The 22,779-nt window shown below is 37.5% G+C and overlaps 1 long non-coding RNA gene across 2 annotated transcripts; it reads right to left on the bottom strand.

Moving 5' to 3' along the window:
* Positions 1-11,696: 11,696 nt before the first annotated feature.
* LOC135302192 (uncharacterized) lies at positions 11,697-22,470 on the bottom strand. Of its 2 annotated transcripts, none has more exons than XR_010363889.1 (4): positions 22,322-22,470; positions 16,112-16,215; positions 14,442-14,572; positions 11,697-11,854 (listed from the first exon to the last, which is right to left on the bottom strand). It is a non-coding gene; the product is annotated as an uncharacterized LOC135302192 (long non-coding RNA). The 2 variants fall into 2 exon arrangements; XR_010363890.1 differs by lacking the exon at positions 11,697-11,854 and adding an exon at positions 14,109-14,175.
* Positions 22,471-22,779: the final 309 nt, after the last annotated feature.

The following is a 22,779-nucleotide window of genomic DNA, read 5'->3' as shown; positions in this document are numbered from 1 at the left end:
GGTTATTCTGTCAAGCAGAACCATAAGCATATAAATTCTAGAGAGATAACAGAAACAACAAACTCCTGAGCTGGATTTGCATATTTTGTAATCTTGCAATGTGTATCTCTGCTTCTCCTATAATTGATTTGAAGCTGCTGTAGCAGCATTAAAGTGTCAGAGACTTCAATTTATGTGCCACTCTGCCCAAACCCACAGTCCAGTCACAGAAAGGGAGCTGTTCAGTCACAGCATGAGTTATTCCTCATTTTGCTTGAGAACACCTTGCAAACAAATGCTTTATGGTTCTCAAATCCTCCTGTTAATTATGGACAGGAAAAGCCTTTAGACAAGAAAAGCCTGAGATGTGCAGGCAAACAGAGCTCTCTTGAGGCTGCTGAGTGTGCACTGTGGTCACTGACCTGTCACTGCTGATTTACCTCTGGATCACCCTCCTGTTCCTGGAGCAGCAGGAAATGCATCTTCCTTGGGATGCTGTCAGGCTCTGAGGTGTTGGTACCTTCCCACTTTAATAACAGCATGGCTTCTCATTCATCTAAAAAAAAAAAATACTGCATTTTGATTTGTGGCTTTCAAATACCTGATGCAAATTTTCAAAAGCCTTTCAAGAATGACTGCATTTGTTAAAGAATTATGGTAGGTGGCAATCAGATCCACAAGTCATGGTTTTACCAAACAATCTATTTAAGATTTAACCACAGGGAATATTTCTTCAGAAATTGAAGTATTTTTGAGGGAAAGATATGTAATTTACTTGACAAATTTTCACTTAAGACTGAAGACAAACATGCCTTCAACTTTGTATATTTTGTTACAGAAATCTCATTATTCAGACTTAATTTCAAACACCTTTTTGGTTAAATACTGAACTATGGTAACCCTTGTTTTTTATGTAGCTGATAATGTACTGGAGGTTTAGGCAGTTATCTTTCCCTTAACCATTGGACACAACAACTCTTTGTACTTCTTTTTTTTTTTTTTTTTTTTTTTTGTTGTTCATTTCAGAGTATTAATAGGAAATTAAATGAAACTGGAGAAACTCAATGAGGAGAACCGATGGATATTTCCATGCTGGGATTTCTTTCTCCCCATGCTAGGAGAAAAAGATTTCCTATAGCAGGGGTGATTTTTTTGTACCTTTAGAAATGAGAGATTTAAAAATGAGAGATCCATTCTGGAGGAATTGCCAGTGCTTATATCGTGGGGAACAAGAGAGAATCTGGGGATTCCATTTCCACTCAAAATGTTAGGCTAGCTCACCCACACTGGAAAACAGAATTATGGAAAAATTCATCTCAGGCAAGTAGGTGAGATTTTAAGTGAATGCTCTGGCAAAATGAGCCCCTTTCATCAGGCCTGCAATCTGCTTGCAGATGAGATGGAAAAATGAGGAAGAGTAATGAACTAGTAACAATCAGGTTTTGATTATTAATCCTAGCTCAATGTCACTTCTTATTTGCATCTTTTTCAAGTGGAATGTAACATTAAAAGCAAGTTTCTCATGCACTTTAACTTTCTGAAAAACTAGGTAACAGACTTCTTAACTCACTTACTTGGAGAACTTCTTTGGGTTTTGTGTTCTATTTGTTTTGACAGTTTTATTGCTTGTTTTCTACTGAAGAGAAAGCAGCCTACATCACTCTAAAAGGAAAATATTACAAGTGACAACAGCCCCTGGAAGTTACAGCCATGAATTTGATGACAAAGCTTCCTAGGGCATGGAAAAAATTAATTTGATTTCACAAGTGTCACAGAAATTTCTTTTAGATTAACTTGAATCTGTTGAAAAAATGAATGGAAGTTATCATGCATTTACCATATTTAAGGCATCTGTGGCTCTTATAGAATGGAAAACATATTTTAAATAAAGTCAAATAAAAATCTTTGATTATAGGGAGTACTGTATGTTGGTTTTAATGGGAACTTCAAATATGTTAAATTTCTACTTCTGAATTCTTGTAGGAATCAATTATTTGAAGTCAGAAGGTATAGCAATGAACTTTGTAAACTTACACTGTGATGGAATTAGTCATTTTTAATTAAAAAAAAAAGAAATTAGTAGCCACATGCCTTTTCTAGATTGTATGTAAAACACCTGCATCAAAACATCTGCCTCTTCGATTTCTCTGGAGGAGAAAACAGTACTCATTGCAGCTGAATCTTGCTGCTTTTGGATGCTGAAAGAGCAATTAAAGTTAGCACATAAATAGAAATGTATAAAGAGTTACATTTATTATATGGAGTCAGTTTGTATTCTATCCAAAAAACCCATGCAGAACTAAAGAAATAAAAATATAACCAGGAAAATACCAAGTGTACATATTATCACAATCTGGCTTTAACCCACAGATTGCAGAATAAAAGCTGCTATAGAAGTCAGGGGGAATAAATCAGAATCTCAGGGTAGTACTGTGTCTGTTGGTCAATTTACTATCAAAAATTTTATATTTTTTGACAGCTGCCCACAACCAGAAAGAAGCTAATAGGTAAGGAGAAATAAATCATAGTAGAAAAGAAGATTAAAAAACCACAATAGATTGGCTTTTGGAATTTCTAGGTTGTTGTATTCTCAGATGTAAGGTTCATGGAAAGGGAGGAAAAGGAGATATGGCTCAAATATCCTTAGAAAGGATAGGAGGGAAGGCATTCAGTGGTGTTTGGCCCACCCTAACATCAGTGGAGATTCTCTTTCCTAAAGCATCACCCACACCATTCCCAAAGGAGAAATCATTCCTGCACAACAGTGACAAAAGGAGATCCACATAGAAAAGAACCCTGGATTTGCTGGTCAAACATTTGAGACTGTATGAAATCCCTTTCATATATTTTAGTCTAATTTTTTTCCCCAAAATCTTGGGGACCTCTGATGGCACAGAGCTCCAGTGGAATCCAGAGAAAGCCAGGATTATTGGTATTGCTCCTTCATTACCTCTCAAAAGAGGATCATCATTTCATCCCTTGCAGAAGTGGAAAGGATAATCAGGTTTTAGAATTCAAGCATTATTGGGATATTAGGTAGATTTAAGTTAGCATAAGGGGGATTGTAATAGCATAAGGCATAGAGGTTGAGAAACCAAGGAGATGGAAAACTGTAAGCCTCCAGTTGCAGGATGGAGCAGTAAACCCAGAAAAATGCTAACATCTGTAATGTATCAGGAATGTAAATGAGTCCATTGTAACAGAAATGGTAACTGAGAGCTCTCACTGATAATTTTGGATGTCTGAAAATTTTTAATTATTTTCTTTTTTAATTTTTAATTTTGGAGCTGTGTCAAGGTTTTAGCTATGGAAAAGGTTGGTCTATTTCTTTAACTGTTTCTGTTTGTTTCTACTGTTTTTCCTATGTTTCCTGGTATTCTTTTGTTTTTGTATGCAATCAGAGGCTTATAAGGTCCCTCATAAAAATTGTATTTCTGTCTATGTATATGACTTTTTATGTTAATGACTATATTAAATGTCTTCCTGTACCGCAGTTACTCAAGAGAACAAATATCTATAATACTAAATTTTAAGGTTTAAGGCAATCTAAGATACGAGGTCCCATTTTCCTCACAGTATCTAAAATACTGTAAAGGACAAGTGAAAAGCACTCAGAGTACACACCCTACAACTTAAATGTGTGGTTAGCAGTGGAATATCTTTTGGTCATCTTATGAAATCAATAATGTTTCGTATCTGAACGCCAAGCAGTTTATTTTCCCCTAAAGTAAAACTTCATGGTAGAACTCAGATTAAAAATGGCCTAAGAAAGGACTTAATCTGATTAGAAGCTGACAGCTCCATCCCGTATCAATTTACAGGAGTCAGAAGTGGTTAGTTATATCAGTTTTCCTTGGTTATTACGTTCAATCTTGACTAAATGAGGGGGAAAGTCTGTCTGTGCTCCTCACATGCAGTCATTTAATTCACTGTTCTTTTCTGGCCAATCTCATTCATAGTGCTCCTTTGAAATATGATTGGTGATGCCAATTACCACAGGCATATTGGCTGAACAGAATATATTTCATTTTATTAGAGGAAAAGGCATCAATGGAATCTGCTGTAATTTCTGTGTCCCTTGCTATTTAATTCCTACACTGTTTATTTTTTATTTCAGAGGGTGAGCATGCATCCTCTGCTCCCACTCAGTTTCTCATTATTTCTCCATTAAGTCAAATTACAATATAATTCAAGAATATCCAAACTGATGAAAGATGGTATTGCTTTAGCTTTTTAAAGCTAAAGAGCCATAGAATAAACAGTTTCCCTCATCTGTAATCTCAGTCTTATCAGATGCTCAATTCAGTTGAAGACAATATAAATGCAGGAGTTTAGAAACCAACAATCAAATGGATAAATTGCCTACAGTAAGGATATTTTATCGTGCAAATGTCAATAATGTCAGAAATAAGCTTTAAAGGACAACAGAAAATTCAAATTTAGAACAGAAAATTCAAATTAAAACCAGTGAGTTCAGTGACATTAATTATAATTTAAAACCAAGTTTGTTAAAAGAAGAGAGCTTTATATGAAAGTCTTACTGATATTTTAAATTTAGCTGAAGTCCTGGCTTCAAAAGAATTTGGATTTTACCCCCAGTGTACAGTTACATTTATTCTTCCTCAATAAAAGGCATAGTACTTGTGATTAATTACCTTCTCTGCTGGTGAAGGGTTTTCCTGAAGAAACCAACAGAACTGAGCTGGTCCCTGTCTCACCCAGGGCTTGGGAACTTCATCCTGGGGAGCTCAGCAGGCTCCTGCACCCTGGGCTGAAAGGGGCACTTGTGCAGCAGATAAAATAAAGAACATAGCAAGTTCATCATTGTGGATTCTGCTATGGCAGTTTAAAATGGAGCCCTTACTAAAAACCTCTACATATATATTATAAAAGTTAATAGTACTATAAATTAAAATACTATAAATTAAATAAAATACTATAAATTAACAAAATGACATTATTATACTAATAATACTATTATACTGTAATACTATTATATACTATACAACATAGACACATTAAGCTAAGTTTAGAGGTTTAAAGTTTAAGATATAGAAAAAATAAAAGTAGTTACAGAGGTAAACAAGAAGTTCAGAAGGCAGTGCTGTAGGCTTGTGTCATAACATGACTGGCTAAGAAAGCTTACACTCCAACATGGGTCCATAAGGCGAAATATGTAAGGATTGGGTCAAAAGTATAAATATTCTTGCTGGCAGTGTTTTATTGGTCAATAAATCCTTAAAAGGTCTTGTAACTGAGGGTCTTGGGACCTTCTGAGCCACGCAGTGAAGATGTGAGCTGAACTCACCCTTCCTGCCTATGCAGAAGATAGAAAAACAAATCCCATCATCAAAAACAACCCAGAGATCCCAACTCTCATTCCTTCAAACCCTCCCACTCAGCAATAACAAAAATACCCCTACTCAAACACTATTTCCAGCAAAAATCCAAAGCACAGCCCCACACAAAGGGAAAAATAACTCTACCTCAGCCCCAAGCAACACACCGTACTGCTGGAGAGATTTTATTGTCTTTTCCAATGTTTTGGTGGTGACATAATTTTTCATTTTGGGTCACTAATAGGTTGTACACATCGAAGACATATCAGATCAACCCAAGACAACTTGACAGCAATCCAGTGAATCAGAGAAAATCAGTTTTGACCATTTCTTCGTTAATTTTATGATAAACACATATACAATAAAATATTTTTTTAAAAACTTATATATAAATATATTTTCTAGACAGTATATAGAGTAGCTCTTTATAAACAACATAGTTAGAAACTCTAGTTAAATTCTCAACAGCCTGATTGTGCTACAGGGATCAGTGGAAATAATCTAATAAAGAAATCACTCCTAATTAAAAAAATCAATCCTTGAATCTCCATGTTTTTTGCAGTGAGCTTTATGCTGTTTTACCCTCTCAGTCATACAAAGCACATCTTTTCAAGTCAGATCTCTTCTTTAGCACCTCTACCTCTGCAATTAATTTTCCTGAGGCATAAGTTCCCTTGTTGGGTTTATAAGTATTCAGATAAGCACATTTTTTTGCAGCTGGTTGATCATACAAACAAACATCTGTTTGGGTGATAGCAGTTTAAGTAAGAATGAAAAATTTCTTTTGAGTTGTAACAATGAGCAGTATGTCAGTGTGGCAAAATATTCAGTAATGATATTGCTACAAATTTCTCTCAGGATTTTCGATTTGGTAAATTAAAAATCAAATAAACAATTCCTTTTAAATAATTCAGTGAGTCCTTAAAAAAATCAAGGTACTTGGTTTTAAAAAAAAAAAAAATCTGGAGGTTTTTATTTTAAAAAAATCAAGGTACTTGGGCTTAGCCAACAGTGTCTTCCTGAGTGGAGTTTGGTTCTGGAGTTGATTATGGCCAACAGATGGTCCAGATATTGCTTAAATTGTAATTAAGATATTTCAGTTTTCATTTCTATTTCATGGCTGGATCTTTACACATCTTATACTGAAGAAAACAGCTATTTCTGCCCTAATGCTCAATTTTCAAATTGCTGCTTTTCCTGTCCATTCTGTGTTCAGAATAGAAATGTGGTTTGCCCACAGTTTATGTTGTACAACATATGCTTGGTTCATCTCTCCAGTCTGATTTTGAATTTTTTGATTTTTTAACTTGTTATCATGTGTTGGGCTTTATTTCATGATGTCAACACCCTCAACAAACTGCATAACACATCAGCAAGCTACACACTATTAAGGTTATTAGCACCAGTTGTTGTTTTGTGTTTTACAGTCCATGAAATTTCAATACAGCTTTGAGGAAAATGTTTCCAAGGGCAAAATGAAAAGATCCTCTCCCTTTCTACAGCATATATCCTAAAATCTGACCACATATCCTCTGCATGACCAGGTGCTGAAATATTGACTGCTCACCTGTAGGAATGAAAAGAAGCTTTTAAATTCTGAAAGTATTTTCCCTCCTTGTGCTTTTCACTCCTGGCTGTTTTGAGAGCCCCCCTAAGGAGTTATTAGCACTGAATCCAGTTTTCCTGTCCTGTATGTAAATGTTCATGCACATATCCACATGACTATTTTTTTAGTCTCCGAAAAGATCATAGTTCTTGCCTTCTAATCAGTTAAAGTACATTTACACATAAAACACATGTATATTCAAGTGTCTTGTAAAGGCCTTCATAGACAGTGTAATTAATCTGATCAGGATCTCAATGGGGTCTTAAAAATCAGTCTTTGATAAAGCTCTTGAATACCATGAAAAATACTGTGTTGATCTAGGATATAAAGTGTATTGAAATACCTCTGCATACTGTACATTTGCATTGAATTTGAGTAATTCCTGAGTTTTTTAGTCCATCTGCTGTGGGATTTCACTACCACTGGAGAGGGCTCCTTGTCTCAGCCAGTGTAGCTGCTTTAAAGGCTGGTATTCACCTGCCTAAGATGAAAATGATGTGTCTTAGGTAATTGAGCCTTTAATACTAAAAAAAACGTGAGGCAAAAATAAAAAGAAGTATTCAGGAATGCAGAGCTCTAGCAAATGCCTAGGTATCATTCTCTTCAGAAAAAGTCAAAGGAACAAATAATCTGTTAATCTGATTTGTATCTGAATTTGTCCAAGGGCTCATATGTAAAAAAAAATTCATTAGATGCTAAAGCAAAAACAGCCTATGTAATTTTCTTTCCATATCGTGTTTAACTTGTATTTAACATGCATTTTCCTACTATCAAAGTACATATTTTGGCATAAGGGATTGCTTGAAAATAACCCAAATTTCCTTTATGTTGCCTGTGCTTTCTATCTAGCACTCTCCTAGGAGAGCACCTCTCTGTACGCAGGAATAAAATCTGCTGTATTTAACTCTGTTTTTTAAACTGCTGGGGTTTTCCACACTAAGGTTTATCTAGTACACTTTAATAAAATATTGAGTGCCACTTAATAAAAAAAAAAAATTGGCTAAATTGTAAGTGCCACTTGCTTTGAGTGATGTTTATAGATTTGTAAAAACTACAGTGAATTCTACTCTTTTGTTTTTAGGAAACCTGAACATTCCACCCCTTTTGTGAAACTGCATCTAATAGTTCTGGTCTTCAAAACAGACAATACTGTTCCTCCAATGCCCCATAAGAGATCCCTTTTGCCAAAAATCTGTACAGACTGAGCTTCATATGGCACAAAGGCTTTTCCAGGTCGAAAGATAGAAGTGCTAAATTGCATGAGCAAGTTTGGAATTGCTTACAGCTCATAAAAGCTTCCAAGAAAAACTCCAAATTACACTCAAAACAGTGCCTTGCATGATGCGTTATGACATCAACTTCTGCCTTTCTCCTTTTGAGTTTTTTGGCATCTAGGTCAGTAAAAAATGTATTATTTTCTAAATAAGTCTCATCACTTTTTCCCCACATATGTCAAAAATACATACAGTGCATCTATAGTTCTTATAATGGTCCCATTAATAGATTCATATGGATTTGCAGTAATCAGTATAATCAGAGCTATTATGGAAAATACCTCCTCTGAAAAAGGAGAAGAGTGAAAAATAACTGACTGCCCTCAAGAAGTTCCAGAGATCAGGTGGATTAACAAAAATATTTCCAAGTGAAAAAAAAAATTCTATGTATTTTAAATGCATTTTTGACATTTACTTTTCCAGTATTACACACTTCCATCAGGCATTGAAGACGGTGTTGTGCCACCTTATTAACATTCACCCACTTAAAGCTCTTACCCTTGAAAATGAAACCAAGACAAAGTTTCTAACATGCAAGGAGAAAGAATTTATTCTGATCTTACTGGTTTAATTTAAGCTACCAACACTATTTCATTCATTTGTTCATTTACTGAACATTAATAAATCAAAATTTAATAAAAGGTTGAGTTGCAACAGTTATACCACAGAAGGAGAAGATGACCAGGAAGGAAAATCTAATAAATATTATTTATTAGAATAAAATAATAACCATAATCACCATTAATATCACAGCAGTAGAAGGTCACTTTGCTGAATGGTCCATGATGAAAAAAGCAGTAAGTTGTGTAAAAGGCCAGTCTCAGCTGTTTTAAGAGAAGTCTTTGTACTTAAACCGAGTTGCATGAGATATTGCCAAATCTGAATCATTACTTCTTGAAGACAAGGGAGGTACACACTGATGTCTTATAGGGTTATAGGGGAAAATTTGGGTAAATAACCTTTGTGAGGTTTTGCTGAAACCCATTTAAAGTAAACTCAAATCCAGAAAAATGAATTTTTGTATCCACTATACTGAAAACCTCATTTTCTTGCTACATTTTTATAGTTGTTGGGTTAATTACAGGGAAGAAAAAAATACTGTTATTCTTTTTGCAGAAAAAACCTTTACAGTAGAAAAAAATATTTAAAGATCAGAACTAGAACTGCCTTTTGATATATGCCTTCAGTAATGTTTTCTGAAACAACTGAAGGGCCTCAAGAATGGATTTTGTTTAGGTCATGAATCTTAGCTTTTTAGATGAAGATGATCTTTGACGAATCAGAAATTACTTTGTGAAGGACTAGGAAACCCCAGAAATTATTAAACCTGCCTAGAGAACTGCTGAGGAATGGACAAGTGTGAGGATCTTTAACAAAGGAAAAAATGTTACGTTTTCTTTTGTACTGTCCATAAAACTCCTCAGCCACTTTGGTCTTTGTGGGTCTGAAGGGCTTAAAGAACATAACCTGTGGCAATTCCCAGCTGATCTTTTTTTTAGCATCACATTTGATATTCTAGTATCAAATGTTCTGCTAAAAATATCAATAATTCCAGGTTAGCATTGTTTTAAAACTTTGATTTTCACAACAGGGTGGTTAGAAGACTCAGATTTACTCATGTAGCATTCAGTGACAGCAGTCAGTTATCGATAGTATAAAGATAGCAGCTTTTAAATCTAAACTTTTTTTTGCCATTATAATTCTGAGTTAATTTATGGCTAAAACTGTATGACACAGAATGGTACGTCAAATGCAAAAGGATCAGATATCACAATATTTATACTTCCATATGTTTATAAAAGTTTAAAACCAGCACAGAAGCAGATTAAAAGGCGGAATTTCTCTGTATTTTGACAGTAGTTTGTACTGAATCACAGTACTTTAAAAATTCATACAGTGATAATGTCATACAAGCAATGAAATAGAAGATTTAGAGGGATTAGGAATTAGTTTCCTAAGTCTGCTTTTTTCCCCTGTAATGCTTATCAAAAAGAAAAATTAAAAAAAATTAACCACACAAATGGATAGATTAAAACAGGTAACCACCATAATCATCCACGTTTGTATTACATACAGGCAAATGAAAAATTCTGCATTTTTCTTTAGCACACAAACTCCAAGATTTTCTCAATTCTGGAATTTGTATTTTTAAACCATAGCTCAGGTAGGATGTTTTAAGAGAAAATCCTAGAAAAGTCTAGGATACAGCCTAATAAACTAAGCCTAGATAATCTTAAACTTTCCTTCCTTATGCTGTAAAACAAGATACACAAAGAGCAGAGGATCTTTCAAGTAGCCAAGTCTCCCACTGTTAATGCCAATAATTTGACTTTAATCTGAAGTTGTGAACAACACCAGCACAGGAATTTGTGTCTAATTTATTTTAAAATTACCTAGAATTCAAAATTTAACACTGCACAATATTAAGGAGTCTCCAAAGTCCTTTTGGGGGCGGGAGAAAATCTGCAAAAATGCAAAAAAACCATCTTCTCTGCTACCAAATGGGTGGAATAAGTCACTGCACAGGTAATTTTGTTATCTGCAGTATCAGTCTGCCCTCCACACACAGAATAAGACTCCCTGCACTCAAAAATATTAAATGTGGAGTTTGAAAATTGCAGTGTTGTTTTTATTTGAAGTGAGTAGTCCCAAACAGGGTTTACATTCATATTCTATAGCACATCAATGCCAGGCAAACTATTCAACATTGCGAAATTAAAGAGAGATTGCCCCTTGGTTCTTAAAGTGTTTCTTTTCCTCTTGGATTGTTTTTTTGTTAGTTTTTTTGGTTGGTTTGGTTTTTTTTCTTTTTTTTTGTTTGGGTGGGGTTTTTTTTGGCTTTCCCTTTCTAGATTTCCCTCTCTTTTGAACTCATTTTTGATACACCAAATCACAGTTCTTTCCAACATCACAGCTTGTGTTTGTTTAACTCCTTCCCCATCTATTAATTCTCCAGGCAGCACGGCACTCATTAAAATCAGTGTATACATTCTTAGCCCATCGATTCAGTTTTGCTAGCAAAAGCATAAAAAAGAAGTGACATTGGCAGTTTTTGATATGTCAGGAATCCCTGCTGTTCCTGGTTATCCCTACAGAGTGATAACTACCTCACAATCTTCCTTTTATTATCACCTCTTATTGAACTTCATCATTTTTACCAGCGAGGTAAATGGTGTTGATTTTCAGAGTTTCAACAGGGCAGCAGCTAGCCAGGGATGGAAAAAGTAGGAGTGAACATTGCTTAGGAACTGGAAAAAGAAATTAGGAAAGGAAAAAAAATATTATCAATTGAGTAGGTGTGGATCTAATCACTGTGAAGCAGGAATTGCTTAGAGGGTTAAAATATAACTTTTGGTGGAGATTTTTAAAGGTACAGGAGGAACTGAGGTGTGCAGCACTCACTGCACTGCAACAGAAACAGCAAGGCACTTGTTTTGGTGCATGAAAAAGGGGTTGAAAATGGAAGACACTGAAAACCAAGGAAGCCACACAAAAAAAAAAAAAGAAGTGTTACACTGAGTACTTCACTCTTCAGGTCCTTGGTTTAATAAAGGGCACATGCTGTCCATCCCCTGTTTTTATGGCAGACTTTAATTGCTAAAGCAGCCACTGAAGAAGTCACAGGGGCTGATTATTGTTGTCCCACTCTCAGGAGCCTGTTAAAACACAAAACACAGCAGGGCTGGTCAGAAATCTCTTCACTCCATGAAATAGGTTATTATACATTTAAAACTAATGAGGACAGATAGACAAAATCCAAAAAGAAATATTGTTCTCTCTTATTGTTCAGTTATGTATTTAACAAAGACAGAAAAACTTCATTTCTGGTCTTTCTCCTCCATTATTGTCTGTCCACAGGTCTTGAGTGTAATTCATTCAGTGGTACTGTATGGAACAAGTTGCTGACTTCTGAGCCACCACCTCTGTGGTATCTAAATCCTGGCATTGATTGTACAAATTCAACTTTAAAACTTTCAATAACTGCGATGATATTTGGGGATGGTTGTCATTAAAAATTAAATATGTAATGTAATGTAAATGGAATTAAATAATCTGAACTTACTGGACTGCCAACCCATCTTATAACTAATCATCCAAAACATAATTGTGAATTTAACATTAAATTCCTTTGTATTTTTGTATTTGCCACTAATCTTTTAGCTATCCTCACATATTTGTTTCCATTTTATTACTCTTTCAATGGACCAGCTTTGGGGATTCTTGAAGGAATTTTGAATAAATTAGAGATGGGATCTCTGAGTCGTTTTTGATGATGTGATTTATTTTTTATATCTTCTGCATAGGCAGGAAGGGTGAGTTCAGCTCACATCTTCACTGCGTGGCTCAGAAGGTCACAAGACCCTCAGTTACAAGACCTTTTAAGGATTTATTGACCAATAAAACACTGCCAGCAAGAATATTTATACTTTTGACCCAATCCTTACATATTTTGTCATATGGACCCATGTTAAAGTGTAAGCTTTCTTAGCCAATCATGTTATGGCACACAAACCTACAGCACTGCCTTCTGAACTCCTTGTTTGCCTTTGTAACTAATTTTATTTTTCTATATCTTTAAGCCTAAAGCTCTAAACTTTACTTAGCTTAATGCATCTCTGCTTTAAACTCTAAATCCACATTCTCCCCTCTAGCACCTCAGTTTGGGAGCCTTTTCCAAGGTCTCAGATCAAATCCTGTGTTTAATTCTAAGCTTTGGCTCAGAGGCCCAAAGTCCTGAGAGTTCCCTGCATTTCAGATTCCAACAACCAGAATATAAAATGGATCCATGAACCATTTTATGGAACCCCAGAAAATGCTGAGTTGGAGTCCAGGCATTGCCCAAGTTCTTCCTGAGCTAAGCCTTGCCTGGGGAGCCTTCTTCTTCTTCTTCCAATTATTTCAATGGCATTAAGAGCAATCAATCTTTACATACTCTCAGTTCTATCAAGTATGTAATAAAAATGATTAACAGTAGTATCATAAAAATTCATCAGAAGCCTGTTCTGAAATGTATATCATCTTGCATTCAATACTGATCAATTAATAATTCCTAAGTAGCCTGATATTTATTTAATATAACTAACCTTTACACCAAATCTGATTTTCAATAGCATTTAATTAACCTGTGCAATGACTGCAGTTGTGTACATAGATTAAAAATTTGTAAAAGTAATGGTCAGTTAGGCAGCAACCAGTACAATTTGTACATACAGTGACATTAATTATGCTTTCAAATTAGGCACATCAGTGCTCTGGATGATGTGGAATTCTGGCCTTCTAAGTGTATTCCCTTCAACTTTTCACAAAAATTTCCAAGTAATATCTGTAGACAGTGCAACCCAGTCCAAAGAGATGCTATTAAAATACAAAAATAAACAGTATGCTTGTCCAATGTTAATATATTTTCTAATAGAGTTATTTTTTTCCTAATAGAGTTATTTATTTTTAAGAAAATAAAGAATCAAGGTAAAGGGCTTCCACAGATAGTTTCAAGCATTTATTTGGAAATAATCTTATTTTGGCTCCATAACAAAATACTATAGGTAAGAAAAACAATCTATATGCCTCTTCACACACAAAAACAAGAGTTAACTGAAACTTTGAGATTTTGGTTTTTTACCTGCAATGCCCACTGCAGTCACTTTTTCACCAGCACCACAATTTTAGTTTTCCCTTCACACTTGTGTCCTGAATGTGGCTGTTGTCCTTTCACAGCCTGTGACACCAAAGAGGTCAACAGCAAATTTGTGTAGCACAAAGCAACACTAACTCAGCTGGAGGAGATCCCACTTGTTCAGCTGGATATTTTTAGGCAAAAACTCATTCTGGGTGCTGCTTTTATGAATCCTCTGTCACCAGGTTTTGATCCTCACTGCAGGACAATCTCAGGGGCAGAAATTAATGGTAATGTGGAATTATCTTTGAATGCCTTCAGCCACAGGGGATGGTCCCCAAACAAACTCCCCTTTCTTCTGTCCTTTAGAGGGTAAATTAATGTAGGTAAAAGTCAGTTCTCTAGGTGTAAAATGAGTATTTCTGGTTTTGATCTGACTCAGAACTCTACAATGATAGGAGTGATTATTTTCTCTTTCAAAGTCTCAAACGCAATTCTGGAATACCTCTGAATTTTCCCAGTTCACTCTCAAATGAATAACCATTCCTGCTATTTCCTACAGTAACAAATTCTGTTCATGGGAGAAAAACATAAAAATGTCAGTGTGTTAGAGAACTGGAAGGAGATACCTTTTTTTTGATGGAATGAGCAAATTTGAAGACAGTCCTAAAAAGTTTCTTGTTTGAGTCTTCCCCAGGAGGTCACAGGTTTTCAGTGTCTGGGATTTTCACAATTACCATGTAGTGGCTATCTTTTCAGACTAGGAGAGAAGGAAATATTTGTCATTAACTCTGTTCCCTATATCATTTAGATATATGTGATCCCTGCCCTGCAAAAATATCCTATTACTACAGTAAAAAACCCCACAGACCCTTGCTATTTTTCCTTGGTATTCCCAGTTGTTATTTTTAAAGGCACAATATTTTATACTGGACGAGAAGAGTCTGCCTCCACCATGGAAAGCATTCTTTAAGTGCCATACAATGACAGAAATTAAAGAAAATACTGGTATACAGAATTACACAGTTCACATTTCAAAATAACATCAGACCCTCAGGGGGAAAAAAAGTCATTTGAACACCACCTTCATTTTGCCTGGCAGCTTGTTATATGAAATATGGACAGGTAATCACATGGAATTTAGGACTTTGCAAAATGCAGCTGCTGCTTTAGGACTAAAAGAGTAAAATAGAATAAAATAAAATAAAAATCACTAGGTCAAATTCAGCAGAAAATCCGATTAGTCTAAAGGGATTTTAAGTTGGAGTGGTTCCTACTCCTTTGCTGTACCAGATCTGAAACATGTTGGAGTAGGCTGACCCCAGCCAGCAGTTCATCCCCACACAGTGGGGTTGGGGAGAGAACAGCATGGAAAAAAGTGAGGAAAACCTCATGAACTGAGATAAAGACACTACTAAGTGCAAAACCCCCCAAAAAGCACGAAATCAAGTGATGCAAAAGCCATCTCTCCCTGTGTCCTACCAGCAGAGCCTGGTGGACATAATTCCCAAATTAGCATCAGGAAAACTACTTTTACCAAGTTAGTTTTCTATCCTTACATCAATTAAAGCTGCTTCTGTGTGATGTGATCAAGAAAATATCTTCACATTTTTATTAATTCATACATTCCAGTATTTCTGTTAGCCTTTCTTTTTGCTTCCATTACCTGTAAGAGCAATCTGACCATAGTTATTTTCTCAAAAAGAATAATTGTGAGTGTAAGGGCTGGACTTGATAATCTTTTCCAACATAAATGATTCCATGACCCTATAACACAGTGGAAGCTTGACTGGTTAAACACAAAGAATTGCAGCAGCAGTTCTGCAGTGATACAGTTCATGCAACACACACTGTGGTGGCCAGCTCAAAATGAAGTGTTTTTAATAATAACAGCCACAGAGTGTTGTCTCTGGAAAAAAAAAAAAAAAGATTTGATATCCAGAAAAAATTATGTTGAATCCTACAGAAGAAAAACGTAAGAGCGTGTGGTTCTTTTTGTTTTTTTTTTTTCTTTGAGAATAAGAATCAAAAAGCGGCTAGGGTAAAAATATTTTAATTAATTAGTGAGTATTAAATATGTGAACTCTGATGAGTTTTCTTTGAAATCTAGTTTTTGCAAAATCGTTAAACGAGTTGAGATATAATTAAGAGTTGGTTTATCAGAAATGTGTGGAAGAACTTGAAAATATAGTCCAGGGCATATAAATCCTCAATATTATGGAATAGTTTTGATTTACAGGAGATGCAGAGAGAATGCTGCTGTTGGAGTCAGACACTTTTCTCTGTTCCTGAAACCTACTTTGAATTTCTGCTGTTACTGCTGAAAGACAGAGTTTCTCTCTTCATGGCTTCACTGACTGGTTTAATATATCTTCTGTCATGCTGCTGCTGTGGATTTCATCTCTTAAGGGAAAAAAAAGGCAGAGGAAAAAGTATTAAAGTGCACAGCAATCTATAAAACTATTGGCATTTTGAGCATTGTCAGTGTGTCTCTGATTAAAGGCAAATAGTGCATACATGCTGATGTTTTCTCTCTGTTTTTTGAAGGACATAATGCCTGGCTTCATTATAATAATACTAATCGGAGCCTCTGTGACAATATCCTATTTTTGTTTGATGATATTGTGGCCCTAAGATCATTCCTCATGTTGGGAAAGCTTTAAAGCAGAGAGCACTTCCCATATCTATCCAACAGGCCACTATTGAATGACTGTGATTCATTAGTGAGATGGGAAGAAAGTTCCTTGAGATCAGCCCTGAAAGCAATCTGTCATTAGAGCAGCACATTAGCTTTCCTCAAATTCATTTGTGAGACTCTTTGCAGGAAATAGTGCCTAATAAAGTAAGGAAATGACAGGGGAATATTGGAGACCTATTAAAGCATTAAACCCGATTCTTTCCCAAACACAATAAAGGCCAGCCAGACAACCATCCGTAATGTTGCATTAATTTTCTAAGAAATAGTGAAGAGTTTGTGTTCATAACTCTGGGGCTTAAACACACAGGCCAGTGCAATACTTTGAATTGTCCTTGTCTTTGTACAGCTGGTCTGGCTGCTGCAGCCTGGACACTTGTCTTGGTTTGAAAAGCCAGGTGTCTGCTAAGGAAGGCGGGAGCCTCCCTTGAAATGGAAAATGCAAACCCCCTCCTTCTGAATTATTATAATTTTGAAATTAAGGAGGGCTCTCAGGCAAAGATATGGGAGCAGGAATAACAATTCTTATTAGGGAAAAAAAAAAATAAAATGCAGTAATACAAAACAACACTGCCAGAGTGAGAGCAGAAGCTGAGCCCTGTGGGTCAGAGTGGTGGCACAGTCCCATCCCATGGGGGCTCAGCCCTCCTGCAGTGCCAGCTGTGCTTCTGCTGGAGCAGGGATCCTGCACAAGGGGGGAGTTTTCCTCTGCAGCTCCAGGGCTGCTGGAGATGGGCCTGCTCTTCCTCTGGGAATGCAGGGCAGGAGAAAGCTGCTCCTCTGGGAATGCAGGGCAGGAGAAAGCTGCTCCTCTGGGAATGCAGGGGGCAAAGGCTGCTGGGCTGTTCCAGGCTCAGATTGTATCCAGGTAGGAATGCTTGGCTCTTGCCCTGGGCAGAGCATCTCCCCATGGGATGCTGGAATTTGATCAGCCCTGCAGGGACACTCCCTGGCCATGGACAGCAGAGATCTCCTGGAGGGAGGATTGGCTGTGGGAGAGATAAAGAGAAAACTGCCCCATGGACAGAGAGAACTGCCCCAGCTCTGACAGAGGGGGACAGAGCACACACCCCCAGACACATCCTGCATTTCCAACCTGAGACAGAACCTCAGCCCTAACACCCAGGGCAGAAACCCCCAATCCCTAAAACAGGGAAGGCAGGGATTGTGCTATTATCTGAACTCAAACCACTGGGTTGCACTTTTTAAAATCTTGCATAGACCTATGAGATCTGAATAAACAGCTTAATTTTATGCTGATAAAACACCCTGTGAACTTGAAATGTTGATAGTTTTATACAAACATTACTATTCAGAGTTTCTACTTTTTACTGAAACTTTCTTAAACTATATTAGAAGAGTAAGTATGATGCAATCTTGTGGACAGAGAGATAGAATTAGAAGCTTGTATTTAAAAAGAAAAACAGAAAAGCAAAAGAAGAGAAACTGCATGGGAAATTATTCCAAAGAAAGTATAAGGCCATTGTTTTCTTGTGACTTTTACCAGTTCATAACCTCAAACAATTCTTCATTCTTGTCTTTTGGGAATCCATCCTATGATCAATTTCACCAGTGTTTTCTTGCCAGGAGTATTTGTGCACTAAAAAGCAAGAACTCACTTTGTGAGTTTGATTTGGCATGTAAATTGCTTGAGAAAATAAACCAGAAAAGATAAAATTGTATTTGGTGCAAAATATGCTCTGCAGTGAACACATTCAGTGTCCTTCATCTAAGGATTAATTTTTATGTGTGTGTGTATATATATATATATATAAAATTTATAATTTTTTTTCTCCAGTATTGGTATGTTAATACTAGAAAATAATTCTTCTGTGACCCAGAGCCCAGGGTTCTTTCTGATGTGCTGGAAGCTGGCAGTGGAGCAGCTGCAGTCCCATGTGTGATTTACTGCCCTCCATGTCAGAGACAGGAGAAGCTCACTTTTTATTAATTTGAAATACTAGAGGAACACTGGCTGTGAGATTGATCTCCCAGCTGGTCTGCTTTATGGACAAGGCAGCAGAAATTATGGCAACTCCCTTGGGCATCTCCCAGGGGATGCTGGAAGGAGTCATGCTCTCCTGGCTTGCCGTGTGTTTTCTGGACACTCCCAAGGCTTGCCTTTCATTTTGTTCCTCGTGCTCACATGCAAAGGCCAAGTACCTGTGCAGTTCTGCACAGGGAATTTATGGAGTCTTTTTCAGCAAGTAGCTAAATTAGCCTCTTCACCTCCCACAGACCTGTGTACTGCATCTTTTCTAAACAGGTAAAATCTCTTCTATTAACAACGCTCCTCAGGGAGCATCTTTGCCCTGCTACTCGTTCACATCATATCATCTTCTGGGCTGAAAGGCCACGGAGTAATTAAACCCAGAGAGTACCCGTAGCAGGGAAGGGTCTGGGTTATTTTATATTCAAGGTCTGGATATGTAAAAAAGGCATTTTCACATGGCAGTCTGCTCTTAAAACTAACATTTATTGACAGGTCATACATGCACTGAGTTTCTGAGAACCAACTTTTATGCTGGGTTCCAAGAAGTGCCTATGTATGATTTATAAATTTTTTTTAGAGTGAGATACTGTATCTAACTCTCCCAACACATAAGAAAATATTGCCATCTCTTGCTCCATGCAGGAAGTGCAGCTGCTTCCTCCAGGTCCTCCTCGATTTTCACTGCCCTCTGCATAATTCTGCTGTTACAACAATTCAGCTGTTTCCAGAAAAGCTGGGCTACCTTGATGCCTCAGGTTGCAGCTTTTATATTTTTTCACATTCTTTAGTGCTGCTTTAGTGTGTGTTTCCTGAGCTTCATATTGTGGGATGGTGAGCTCTGTGCACAGAGCAGGGAGACAAAACAATTCCTGCTCCAGCTGGGCACCAAGGACAAATGATCCCAATCTCAGCCCAAGAGCACAAAGCCCGTGGGCTGCAGAGAGAAAAACAAGCAGGATGGGACTGCAGGGGCTGCAGCTGGAACTGGACACTGAACTGCAATGTGCACATGGAGCAGAGCTGAGCCCAGGGAGAGACCCCGGCAGCGCTCGTGCATTTTGGGGCCATTTGGGTTCATCTTGGGTGCAGCCCTGGCTGGGCTCTGGTGCTGCCCAAGGTGCATCCATGGAGGAGATCCTTGGAATGAATCCCTGCTGTATTCTGTAGCTCTGCCCAGCCTCTCCTCTGGGGCAGCCTGCACAAGGCGTCAACTTCTGTTTCACACTAGAAAGCTTAATTTCAATGAACTTGCATAGTAAAATGCTGAAACAAGCATAATGCTCTTATTTTGCAATGGTGGGGTTGGTTAAAGATTAATGGGAATTATGTCATTGAGTACAGGGAGATTTCTTAAAATTTTAGAGGTTCACTCTTGAGGTGGCTGCTGAGAAAAATAACAGTGCATGCCACAACTACTTACAAATCCTTGGCTCTTACATTGATGCTGTGGCCTGAGGTGTGTCCTGTGGAAGTTGTTTAGAATTAGTAATAGAGAAAAACATGGAGAAACTGATGGTCCTATTCCAGTCTTATTCCAACATGTGCTCTCTCTAAACTCCTACTATATACAAACTAAGGCAGAATCTAAACCCACAAAATACAAACACATAATTAATACCTTACCCAGTCCACAACCAATCTTACCTCAAATAATAAAAACTTACAACAAGATAAACACTCCTCAATGTATAAAAACAATCCAAACAAACACCTTGTGAAAAAAAATTCAAAAAACTTGTAAAAACAACAAATCAAAAACCAAAAAAAAAACCCCTCACAACTCTCCATCTAACTCCTCAACAATGATCCCACAAAAACAATAACAAAACTCACCAAAAAAATATATTTCAAATGTAGAATATGTAACATCAAAAAAAATTTACCCATAGTCTACAAAAAATACAAAACCACCAAATCATTACCCAAAATAAAAGAAAAACAAAACAAAACACAAACAAACAACAACAACAACAAAAATCACTTTACAAATCCGGATCATTCCAAAATAAATGTAGATAAAAACCCTCTACCCCTACCAAAAAAATACCAAAAAACCCACAACACACCAACACACTACAACACAAATAATAACAGTAACTTATCAATCTTTTTGTTTTTTACAGTTTGGTTTTTCTTTTTCTTCACACAGATACTTAGGATTACAATTTAATCTTGTGATGGCCAAAAAAAATAAAATAACCAAAGCAAAAAATTCCACACAGAACAAAAATTCTCCAGCTCCAAACAAGATTTACGGTGCCTACAGTCTCCTGCTCTATTCCCAATTTGTTCCTATTAGCTTGAACCCTTCTAATTCCTCAGGCCAGGTATTCTAATTTACAAACAAAACTCACACACAAGTATTACATCTCGTAAGAGGGCTGGAGATGCATGAGGTGAGTGGTGCAGCTGACCCTCCTGAAGGACAGGCTGCCATCCAGAGGGACCTGGACAAGCTCAAGCAGTGGCCCATGGAAATCTCCTGTGGTTTAACAAGGCCAGGTGCTGGTGCTGAACCTGGGCCAGGGCAGCCCCTGGTACCAGTCCAGGCTGGGGGTGAGCAGATCCAGAGCAGCCCTGGGGAGAAGGACGTGGGGTGCTGGTGGGTGAGAGGCTGGACATGAGCAGCATTCTGCAGCCCAGAAAGCCAATCCCAGCCTGGGCTGCACCCAAAGCAGCGTGAGAGCAGCTGGGGAGGGGTCCTGCCCCTGTGCTCTGCTCTGCTCTGGGAGATCCCACCCGGAGCTCCGCATCCAGCTCCGGGCTCCCAGCACAGCAACAACAGGGACCCGCTGCAGTGAGGCCAGAGGAGACCAGCAAGATCAGAGGATGGAGCACCTCTCCCTCGAGGACAGGCTGAGAGAACTGGGATTGTTCAGCCTGGAGAGGAGAAGGCTTTGGGGTCACCTACCGTGGCCTTCGAGCGCCTGAAAGGAGCCAGCGAGAGCAGTGGAGAGGGACTTTTACAAGGGCCTGTAGTGACAGGACAAGGGGGAAGGCTTTACAATGAAAGAGTAGCTTCATATTAGATTTAGAGGGAAATGCTTTGCTGTGTGAGTGGTGAGGCCCTGGCACAGGTTGCCCATCCCTGGAAATGTTTAAAGCCAGGCTGGATGGAGCTCTGAGCAGCCTGGGATAGTGGAAGGAGTCCCTGCCCATGGCAAGGGAGATGGAACTGGGTGATCTTCAGGGTCCCTTTCAACCCAGGCCATTCTATGATTCTATGATTTGTACCATATCTGAGTAGAAGTAAGTATTTTGGCTTTCTGCTTTTATCAGATTATAAATAGGTTTTCTCAGAATGTATGAGAGGGCTGATGTTTCATAAGCATTAAAATTTCCTTTTTGTAATTATTTTTCTTGCTTAGATGCTATGAAATAAAGATTTTCCTTATTCATAAGCTGAGTTTTAACATTTACATCAGAAGATTTATTTTTCTACAGTGAAGAAGGCCATGTTCTTTGGGCCAAAGTGTAACATTTAATTTTCTTCACTCATCAGCAAAGTTGCATCATTTATTTAAAGTTTTTTCACCCTTGAATGCAATGATTTATTGTCTTAGAAGTGACACACAAAGAATATTGACTTATTAATTTAATACAGACACTGTTCATGATTTAACCTTTCAGTTCTCAACACCTTGCAAGGTTTTAGTCCAGTAACCAGTCAGTAATTTCACAAAAAATTAGAAACTCAGCCATACAAAGGATGATACAGATACTTGGTTAAGTCAGATTCAGGGACTTGTATTCAAATTGCAGTTAAGGTTAGAAAACTCAAAAGACAACAATTACGACCTATTTTTTCCATTATCACTCACCATGGTTGCTACAGGAAGGAAACAGAGCATTTCCCTGACAGAGGATTTCAGGTCAGACACCAAGTGAAAACAACATTTTTGGCCATTCTCAAACCCTCACTTCTGCTGGCTTAATGCTGCTGAGGTCTCCAAGGAGGTTATGGAGGAAAAAAACCCAACCTAAAATATGTAAAAATACAAAACAAAATGAAAACCATGCACACAGGCTAAAAATCCTCAAGCCAGCCAACCCCCCACAACAGGAAAATTTCAGTGTTGTAGTTTAGAGAACATTCTACAGCAGCTGGACCATGAAAAAATGGTCAGAACTTGGTGATAGCAGAGCAATGGGGAAATGACCTCAACTGTGTCCTTAGGCTTTGATCCTGCTTATATTCTGGGAATTTCTTTCCCCCCTTGGTGTGTAGGTGGATCCTGAGCCAGAAATAAGAGTTAAAGTAACACAAGAGGCAAGGAGG

Source organism: Passer domesticus, chromosome 6 (assembly GCF_036417665.1).
Source record: "Passer domesticus isolate bPasDom1 chromosome 6, bPasDom1.hap1, whole genome shotgun sequence".
Taxonomy (NCBI): Eukaryota; Metazoa; Chordata; class Aves; order Passeriformes; family Passeridae; genus Passer; species Passer domesticus.
The sequence above is the reverse complement of the archived record's forward strand: the minus strand, read 5'-3'. Positions and strand labels throughout refer to the sequence as shown.